General features: G+C 36.7%; 1 protein-coding gene across 6 annotated transcripts in view; it reads right to left on the reverse strand.

Moving 5' to 3' along the window:
- Positions 1-10,000, reverse strand: part of CDIN1 (CDAN1 interacting nuclease 1) — a 134,921-nt gene that overhangs the window by 83,200 nt on the left and 41,721 nt on the right. Inside the window, exon 1 of one of the 6 annotated variants that reach the window (XM_052782502.1) lies at positions 5,516-5,630. The exons of the other annotated variants lie outside the window; for them this stretch is intronic. The gene's annotated coding sequence lies outside the window, so the exon portion shown is untranslated. Of the gene's footprint in view, positions 1-5,515; positions 5,631-10,000 lie in introns of those variants that run through there. 6 annotated transcript variants of the gene reach the window in all.

The raw sequence follows: 10,000 nt of genomic DNA on the forward strand, positions 1-10,000 counted from the left end.
ATTTACATTTTGAAGGCTGCTTTTCATATCAAATGATTTGACAGTTCACAACGTCGTAAAACTAACCATAACTGGATAACGTGATTTTCTTAGTCACCATGTCACCTCTGGTGCTAATGCATGGTATATTAAAATATTTCTGACACACATTCTGCCCCTGCATAAGGCTACAAAGCAAAACTCAGTGCGCAAACAATGGCAAAATCCTCATGGCTGCAACTAAGCATGATATAGTATTCAATCAAAATACAGGGGTGTCGGAAATAGTAAAAAATACCTAAGAACATCCTGAAATGCTGGAAATTGAAGTGGAGGAGAAGGGATGATAATTAATTTTGATATACTGACAGCAATTTGATATTTTAAAATATCTTATCTGGGTCAAATGAAATTCATGTTTAATGACTGTCAGTTTCATGTTCAACTTACTAGTTGTTTATTTTTCCATCTGTACAAACTAATACTGCTTCTTACTGTTGGTGATTTAAGTTTTCCTAATTAAGTGCGTTATGTTTTACAGCAAATAATAAATTTTTTGGAAAGGCTGATAAAGTTAGAAGTAGGCCTTAAGAGTGCCTAAGTTAGTTGGGTAAGGTATAAAGAAAAAACTTTTTTATATAAAGGTATAAAGAAAATGGATTAAATGGAATGAAACCAATGTTATCCATATTAAACATAGAAATACATGTAATATTCCTATCTTTTATAAAATTTCTTGGGTCTTTTAAATTGGCTATAAAAAAATCTTTCTTTTACATTTTATCATTTGGGTTCCCAAAAGCTGCTATTCTAAATACAATGTGCAAACGATTTTGAAATAATATTTTGTTCCAACTCCAAAATTTCTTGGATCCTATTCGTTACACATGAACTGCTATCTTCAAGTGGCTGCACAGGTATATTCTCCCAGGTTAAAAAAGTTATACCTACCAGCCAATACTGGGCCAGGAATGAGAAAACAGATAGGTAATTCCACAGTAACCAGTTTCCTTTTATTGTTCTTAATGAGCAAAACTTTCCTTTCTCTCACACACCAAAATTCTACCAGAAGGCTAGAGCTCACAGGATACCTCCTAAATAACAACAGGTCAGTCAGCGCTATCATCCCGCTCACTAGACGATGAAGTGGAAAGCTCAGTTTGCAGCAAAGTCACTTGTTAAAAAACTCATAAATTTATAAAGACACTTAAAACCTTCTACCACAGTTTATAAACTAACATGTTATTCAAACATAACAAAAAAAGGCACTGAAAATGCAAAGCCAATAGCAATTCTTTTGCATCTACACATCACTACTGGCATACATCATTAAACATCCTGGACATGGTTTTTACTAAGGTGTAATGATTTTTTGTTAACAGGAAATTAAGCTTCTTTAGGCAGGGATTTAATCTTTCATTTATGCTATCCACCTACTTTGAGAAGTTACACACCAGCAAATAGTAAAGAAAACTTGGAAGGGGGTAAATACTATTGCCAATTATATGCTTAGATACGTTAGCAGTGATTAGGGAATTATACGATAAAGTCTATATCCAGTACATTATGCTTTTAATGATCACTCTAACAAGCACTTAAATGACTGTGATACACTAAGGAATGACCAATACCCCCGCATAAGGGAAAGTTGAACATCACTAATCTCTTGCAATTTTTGGACATGCAAAAGAAAGAAAATTAAAGAAAAAAAGATTGTTTTAAAAAATCTTTGTTAAAGTTCCTTAGTAGCAGCTAAGGAAACAAACTAGTCACACACACACATGAACAAAGAAAAATCCCAAAGCTCTGTCAAGGATTAGACTCCAAGAACAAGCAGAAATACGTGTCCATTTCCTCACAGCAAACGTTAACAGTGGCATGAGGTAAGCTGACACGTAATAAATCAGGTTGTTTAAAATGTTTTGTAAGGAGCTAACAAAAGTAAGTGATGAGGTTATACAGGATTCAAATATGTCAAACTCAGGTTATGATGCTGCAGATGAATCCGAGTAAACTGGCACCTGTAGCTCCACATAGCTGCAAGTTTCAGGCCAAGCACATGATGGCCTTGCACGTATCTTTTCAGGACTGGGCCCTCATTTAGTTTACCAAAAGAAAGGCGAAGAAATTTCAGAGCTTAAGATTAAGGCTAAATAATTTCTCAATAGCACATTGAGAGAAAGAATTTTCGTAAGTGAAACGCATGCCTCTTAATTCTGTCTACTGAATTGTTTTACCAATCTGAAAAGAAACATAAAATTAACTGTAAATCAAGCAATTCTTGATACTGAATACAAGTTAACAGTTCTGTAATGTGGAAGGAGCTAGGGAAAGCACTGAGAAAAAAGAGAATCAGCCCCAAAGCAGGGAGAAAGAAAAAAGTTCTTCAGAAAAGTAGATGGAATTCTGATTTAGGAACTTGAGACAGGCAAGAAAGTCTACAGTCTTGAAGATAAGCTTAGGAGTAATTGTATTACTATGGATTCAAAATTTTCATTCAAGATTATTTTTACAAAGCTGTTTCTATTGAACTTTGAGTTGTTCCTAGCTTTCCTAAAGAAAGTAACAACAGGGAATAGACACAGTTGCACCTCCTAAAGAAAAAAAAGATACTTTACATTGCAATTCCCAGTCTAAAAATAATCTGAACTATGGGATTCCACTGTTGAAAAAGTGAAGAATTTGGGGCTTAGCATTTGGAGATTACACCTTCAGAGACACTAGAGTCCAGGACAGAAAATATTCCCAAATCATAGGATCCAGTAATGCACAGTAGAAGAAACAGGTCAGTTATTTGTACGTTTTACTAAACTCTAAATTGGCTGGAACAGGTTTGCACATTCCCTAATGACTGACTCTAATTATGATGAACAAGAAGAAATGGACTTGGAAATACCACCAAGCTCCTTATAACTGATACCTCCTGCTTAGACTCACCTGGAACCATTACATTCATTTCTGTCATCCTATCTCAAAAATGGCCACTGGAAGTACTAGGGGTTCAAAGACAGAAAAGAATCAGTGGTGGCCTGAAAAAACCTTATAAAACTTGGCCAAATGAAACACTTATTTTAGAAGACACACACAAAAAAACAGGGACACCACAAAAGAAGATGCCTGCTTACCATTTCTGTTGAGTGTCAGAACACCCATGGGCATTCAAGTAACTGAAGAAAGCACTTAGATTTAAACCTTTTCACTATGCAAAGACACACATTTATGACACTCATAGCTACAAAACATCAGGGCCAAAGACATCACAGTACTTAAAAATGCTAGATATTTATAAGTGTGAGTATTCAAAATAAAAAGAAAACCAAGCAAACTGAAAGAGTAGCAATTCTCAAAAAAGAATCAGCATTTTGGAAGTGGTATAGAACAAAAGCCAGTACTTGCTTTAAGAACTTCTTTGGGAGACAAAAGATATATGGGTAAAGGTTATGTGTAAGTGCCTACTGCAGAGAATTGTTGTCCCCCCACCTGCCACCACATAAAAATACTGCTTGCCAAAATGCCCAGTACTACCTACTGTCAAGCACAGGATCCTAGGCTATGGAACAATGTATAGCTGTTTTTGTCACTTTCTGAAGGTCAACATGTCTTACAGCACCTTTATTGTTTTCCCATCTTGTGGTACGATGGACAGAAGCAAGATTTCATCTAGATTGTAACTGTGGGGGGCAGAGTTGGGAGAAACATATTCTCAGTGAATTTTTTGAAACCTATCATGACTAGGGCTGTATTCATAGCTGCAGCAACTGTTATCTAAATTACACAATTTTATGATTAAGAAAAGATCACTAATTGATCTGGTATGACAATTATCACATTAATACATAATGTGATTCAGCCAAAAAAAATTAATTAGACAAATAATGCTGTAACTGCATGATGGTAAAAACTACCATTTTACCAAAGATCTATCCTGGCACCTACTTGAGGACCAGGTGCCAAATTAAAAGCATATTGCATCCAATTTTTAAAAAAGTTTCAAGGAATTTGAGCTAAAAAAGCTAGACACACACATTGCACAGGGAGCAGTGATTTGAAAAGAATGAATTCATCTACATCCTGCAATATTCTCCTGACCCGTCTTCATGGGAAGACTGAAGCAGAAGAAAGGCATTTTAGCCAAGCAGTGTAAGGTTGTACTTGTCTACTCCAACAGAACTCACGCTGTAAGAGAGAAATTTGTATGTATGGGGAGTGAAGAAAGGAAGAAACGGAGATTCTTCTGAATAGCCTATTTGAGACTGTGCAGTGAACGCAGGGGCCCCACTCCCATCTGCTCCTGATGAAAAGCACATTTCTTACACTTTACCCTCTCTAACAAATACAGAACATTTATATATGTATACTAAACCAAACCAAACCAAACCAAAGCAAAACCCACCAAACCAAAAACTTCACTGCATACACTTCTCCTCCCTGGGAGAAGAGAACAAACAACACGTGATAGATATGCAGTCATACAGCTTAACACACTACTGGAAGGCGTTCAGATATAGTAGGGTGAAATGAAGGATAAGCTCCTATATAGAATGCAGAATAAAGTAAATTGCAGGGAAAAAAGGACTAGACTTTTTCTTTTTTAACCACCCCAAACATGGTTGTTGAGCCACAAAGAATTTTTTGGGAGAGGTATCATGGCAAATTTCATGTACATGAGTAATAGATCAAAGTCAACTAATAATTCCTTAAAAAAAGTAAGCAATCAGTAAAATAACACGCACATCATGTGGACTGGAAATATACTCCCTATTTCACTGGGGAAAACTATTGGGAATAGTTTTAATTTTTAATTAAGAAGATGTACTATAATCCACTTATTAAATATGTTTTGAATGGCTCCATCGTGAATTAAGGTCAAAATACAATTTCTAAATTCTCAAGCTATGACGTAAGATTAGCTTTATTGATCTTCTGCATGATTTGTAGGAGCCCCCAATCATTATTTTGACAGTTTTATCATACAGTAATAGACTCCCTTTTAGATAATTACAGTTACTACATTCAATTTCAATCTTCTGTAGGACTTTTGGTTAGATAATCACACCTAGATCATGTTTCTTTAGTCATACATATGCAATAAACTTTGGATAACAGCACTAATTATTTTAACACTGTAATTTTAAGGCTTACCAAAACAAGTTCAAGGGTTAATTATACAAGAAAACTTTAATCTTTAAAATCTGTCGCAAAATTCATTTTATAAATAACGAGCATCTACTTTAAGCAGAAATAACATGCAGAATACATAACGTTAACAGACCACAGAAGCTATTTAAAGTTGTTAAGTTGTACACATCTCAGGTTTCAATTTATACCTGTTTCTCATCCTACCACCACGTCACTGCTGTCAACAGCCTGCATCTGTTTTCCTAAGAACCTCCCCATAGGTACCAGCAGGCTGCTCTTCAGCCCCCCTGAAACCATCTCTTCTCCCAGCTGAACAAGCCCCAGTTCCCTCAGCCTCTTCTCACAGGGCAAGTGCTCCAGTCCCTTTACCATCTTGGTGGCCCTCCAGTGAACTCACCTCGGTCAATCAATGTCTCCCTTGTACAGCTGTGGTTTAACCCAGAAGGAGCCCAGAGTTCTACTGCTGAGGTGAATCAAGAGTCTCAAAGGCATCAAAGAGCACAGTGCTGACCGTGCTGCAACCACAAAGCAGTATGACTGAGTAGGGCCGGGATGTCATATCTTCTCCTGCCTGAGGGTTCTACATACATTTTTTGCATGGTCTGGCCTACCTAATGTTTAATGATTCATTTAAAAATCAGAAGAGATTGCAGTTGGCAGCATTCCACTTTGTTGACCTGCTTATTTTCTTGTGATTTTCAAATAGCGGGTTCCAATCTCCTTAGTCAAAGTGATTAAATTCAGGTAAGTTTATTGCTTGCAGGGTCTATCATCTTTTGGAGAAAGGAGACCCAAAAAAGAAAGAAAAAAAGGATTTTATTTTATTTTAACTAAAAGTTTGGAACACCTAACCTAAGAGAGGTTTCAGGGTCACGGATCCTACATGGAAAAAACAATCCCAACAGCAGCTCTCAGCAAATTGTTGTTCATTGGTTTTCAATGCTTTTTCAACTGCTTTTCAGTGTTTCCTTTGGTGTTTTTCATTGGCTGCTTAAGATAGTTCTGAGGATGTCAAACATTTGCATCTCCCTTTCAGATGACTCTTCCTGCATTTTGTTGTATAGTCAGCTTTTTAATTGAGGTGTCTCAGTAACACCCTTCACGCACTGCATTCAGCACCCTTTTTAGCTTTGAAGCTTTTTGCTCAAGCAGAGTCATTCTGAAGCAGAGCAAAGTCACACAATGTTTTTTTAGCTCCTCCAATACAAAGGACATGGATGCTGTAGTTATTCAGGACAAAATCGGTGGTAAGATGTTCCAGGGATTTAATGCTTGTGCTTCAGTATAGTGCTGCATATATGCTAGGGGAAGGTTTGATGAGAAGTTTAAACTGGGTTATTTGCAGTGAAGTAATTTTTAGTGAAGACAGCAAGGCCCATTCTGGCTACTGTTGGTAAGTTACGCTGAAGTAGCAATATTTACACAGATGCTAGTGAATCTGCGAAGGAAGGAATGCATCTCACACTAAAGGATGTTTACCTCCTGTGAGTTTGAAGATACCCATTTCCATAAACAGAAACAACTTACTGCAGTTGAGGGCCATGATCTAAAATCTGAGATGACATTGGTCAAGTAGCTCACTGATGTGCAATGCTTAACACTAAGCATGTTCTTTGTCTACTTAGGACATAGGCTTTCTCCAATATATTCTAGAAAGAGAAGCTGGAATAGTCCAAAGAAAAGTAACTTTTAGGATTTGAAGGCAAACAGCTTTTCTCAGCAATATTGTCTCAAGAAAAATTCTCTCCAGCACCGATTTATCAGTGCACTACTGAGGCTGCATTCATCAGACATTTATACAGAAATGTGAAGACTGAGCCTTGCTCAGTGTTATAGAAAAGCTACTGGATTTCCTCTGAAAAAGTGGACAACAGACTTATAGAGGTTAAAAAGAAAAATTGCCCTTCATTTTGTGTTCATCCATTTTTCCCCTTCTAGCTTGAAGAGGAAGCAGGGAATGAGTATATGTGGATTCAGAAGTGTCTAGCTCTCATAAATCCATGCCTGTCAAGTGTAAGATTGAATCCTTGTCTTTGCTTTGACACAGGCTCTCTGTAGGACTGTGGCCAAGTTAATTAACCTGTTCATGGTTCAACTGTTTCATTTGTAAACTGGGAGTAGTATTTGGACCAAAACTCAAGCATGGCTAGTGAATAAGCTAGTATTTCAAGATCATCAAGAAGAAGGTGCTGTGTAGTGCTTAGAAACGCAGTCATGTCAGCATCATTCACTTCAGTTGTGCATGCTGTCCAGAATAAGTGGAAACAAAAACAAATATTTTCCCACATATAAAAAGAAAAGGAAGACCAAGGGTACTGGCTTCACTAAATTAACATCAGTATTCATCTTGAAAGTATATAGTAAAACTGGTCACATGAAAACTATTCTTTTGCATTGTAGCCTCAGCCTCCTGCTTCTGTTCCACTGTGCTTTTCTCACCCAAGAGTTAACGGGATGAAAATAAGCTGCTTGCATGCATACAACATTGGGACTCTAGAACCGCTCCCCAGTTTCTTCAGCAAAAGTTTTAATTCAGTTGCCAATTTTTACTTGTACGAGAAGCTTGCTTTGAATACCTGCATGAGACCTGTTCTCTAACAGCATCCCTACATGGCAAGACTATTACATGGCAAATTAAAAAAGCAGCTTGTTAACAGTCAATCTAATGGTGAAGGAAAAATAGTTCCCCATTCCTAAAAAGAGAACAAGTGAAATAGTGACAAGCGGATAAAAAAAATGGAGTGTACTCTAATTTCAGAGGCAGTATCCATTCTGGACATGCCAGCAAAGGAATCTTTTTTGTTTCTGTTTTGAGGATGTAGAATTTGTTTTCATTAGTGCAACTAATCTGCTCTGAAAGCTGTCCCTATCCTACTGGCTTTCCATTCTCACCAAGCCAACTAAAGGAACATACATGCTCCCCATAGTCAAGAGGAAGATACACAGCAATGAGATATCTAAAAAACTGGTTTTGGTTGTTTTTTTTTTTTCCCCCAGAGTGGGAACTTCTACTTCTGGGAGCGCAGCTTAAACATCTGGTATACTTCCTGCCCCTGCCTTTGTAAAAATATTCTGCATTATCAGTATGAATTCAAAGACAGGAAGATGGAGAAATGGAAAAATTAGGAGTAACTGCAAATGCTTGTTTAGAAACACTATCATTGGTCAGTATTAAAAATGACACTTTCTCAAGACTCTGTGTTTAATAATATGTGTGCAAATGCAAAGAAACTGTAACTTATGCAATTTTGTGTTTTTGAACAGTGAAATCAACTGTCAGTCAATAGAATGCAAACTTAATGGACCACAGTCAGAAGTCACCCAGCAAAATACTCTTAAGTAAAAAGCTCTTGTTTTATGATACTAATTGGCTTGAACAAAATTTCATCCACCTGGAAAAACGCACACAAAAAAGTACAACAGGACATTACCAAGACCTACTGTGCACCTGTAAGTTTTACTAGAAGGCAACCTACTGCAGTTTAAGTTTTCGCATATTCAGTAGACATAAAGTGAAGACAGTGTTATATTCAGGATTGTTTTTACAATCAGCAATATATTGCACTTAGCATTTTCACAGCCTAAAAGACTAGTGATTGTATGTTGTGTTGTATGTCTAGATTTGTTAGACACATAGCAAATTCTCTTAAATGTGCTGTATTTTAACATAACTCCAGGGTACCAGCCTGAAACCAAATCCTTACTTCTATGGATTCTGCATTAGTGGACTCTGATAATTAGTCAATGGTAATACACTTCTGAAAGATGAAGCATATTCCTATATTATATGTATCAGGTAGCAAACACTTTCTAATAAGGAAAAATGTGAAGTAAGACTTATTCAAATAAATATTTTAATTCCTGGAGATTTATGCAATTTGAGATTCTTGCATAAGAGCTTCTTCAGAGTTGAAAATAATTTCTAAGAGCTAAGTATGAAGCATTTTCTAGCAGAGGTGATACAACTTTGAAATGAATTTTATGGTAAGGATTGTTGATGTACAACGAATTCACATTTAGGTAGTGTTCTCAGACCAAATAGATTATTTATGCTACATACGCTGTATAAATATACTAGACAATTTTGAAGTCAGAGTTTTGAATTACCTTTTATTATAGATACTGTCTAAAATTTAATAATTATAGTTGTACTGCGCAATTTGTAATGCTGCAGAATGCTTGTTTTAGAACTGTTTTCTAATTCTTGCCTTCCATCTCTCTGCCTTCACTTGGCAAGTGGACTGTAGATGCATTTCAACAGAAGCGACGGATACTAGCACTGCTCTGCTCAACTGCTCAACTTGAGCATATAAACTGCATCTCATTGCTTTTTTAAAAAAAAAAAAAATTTCACCAAAAGCTGTGTGTAGAAAGCCTGATAATATTGGTTTCTTTTTTAAAGTTGCTTATTCAATAGCTAAGAGAAAGTAGAGGAAGGTGGGGGGATATGCTAACCTTATATACATGTTACTGTCATGTTAATAATCAACAGCAGGTAGTCATACAGAAGAAGCCTGACATTGTATTTTACATGATTATCTAAGTGTAAATGAAAAGAGGGCAGAAAAAGTAAGATTAAAAAAATGTGTAAGTTTTTGCACTTCTTCCTCTTTATGTAGTTGCAATTATGAATTTCTATTCCTGTTTAACATCTTTACCAATGACCTGGACGATGCAAAAGAGTATACTTTCCTCAAGTTTGCAGATGACACCAAACTGGGAGGCAGGGCTGCCGTTCAGAGGGGCCTAGATAGATAGGCCAGAGGAATGGGCCAGCAAGAATCTCATGAAACTTAATAAGGGCAAATGCAGAGTCCTGTACCTGGAAAGGAGGAACTCCTGGCAACAATGCAGGCTGTGATGGACTGGCTGGGGAGCAGCT

The sequence above is a fragment of the Harpia harpyja genome, chromosome 3 (genome assembly GCF_026419915.1).
Source record: "Harpia harpyja isolate bHarHar1 chromosome 3, bHarHar1 primary haplotype, whole genome shotgun sequence".
Lineage (NCBI taxonomy): Eukaryota > Metazoa > Chordata > Aves > Accipitriformes > Accipitridae > Harpia > Harpia harpyja.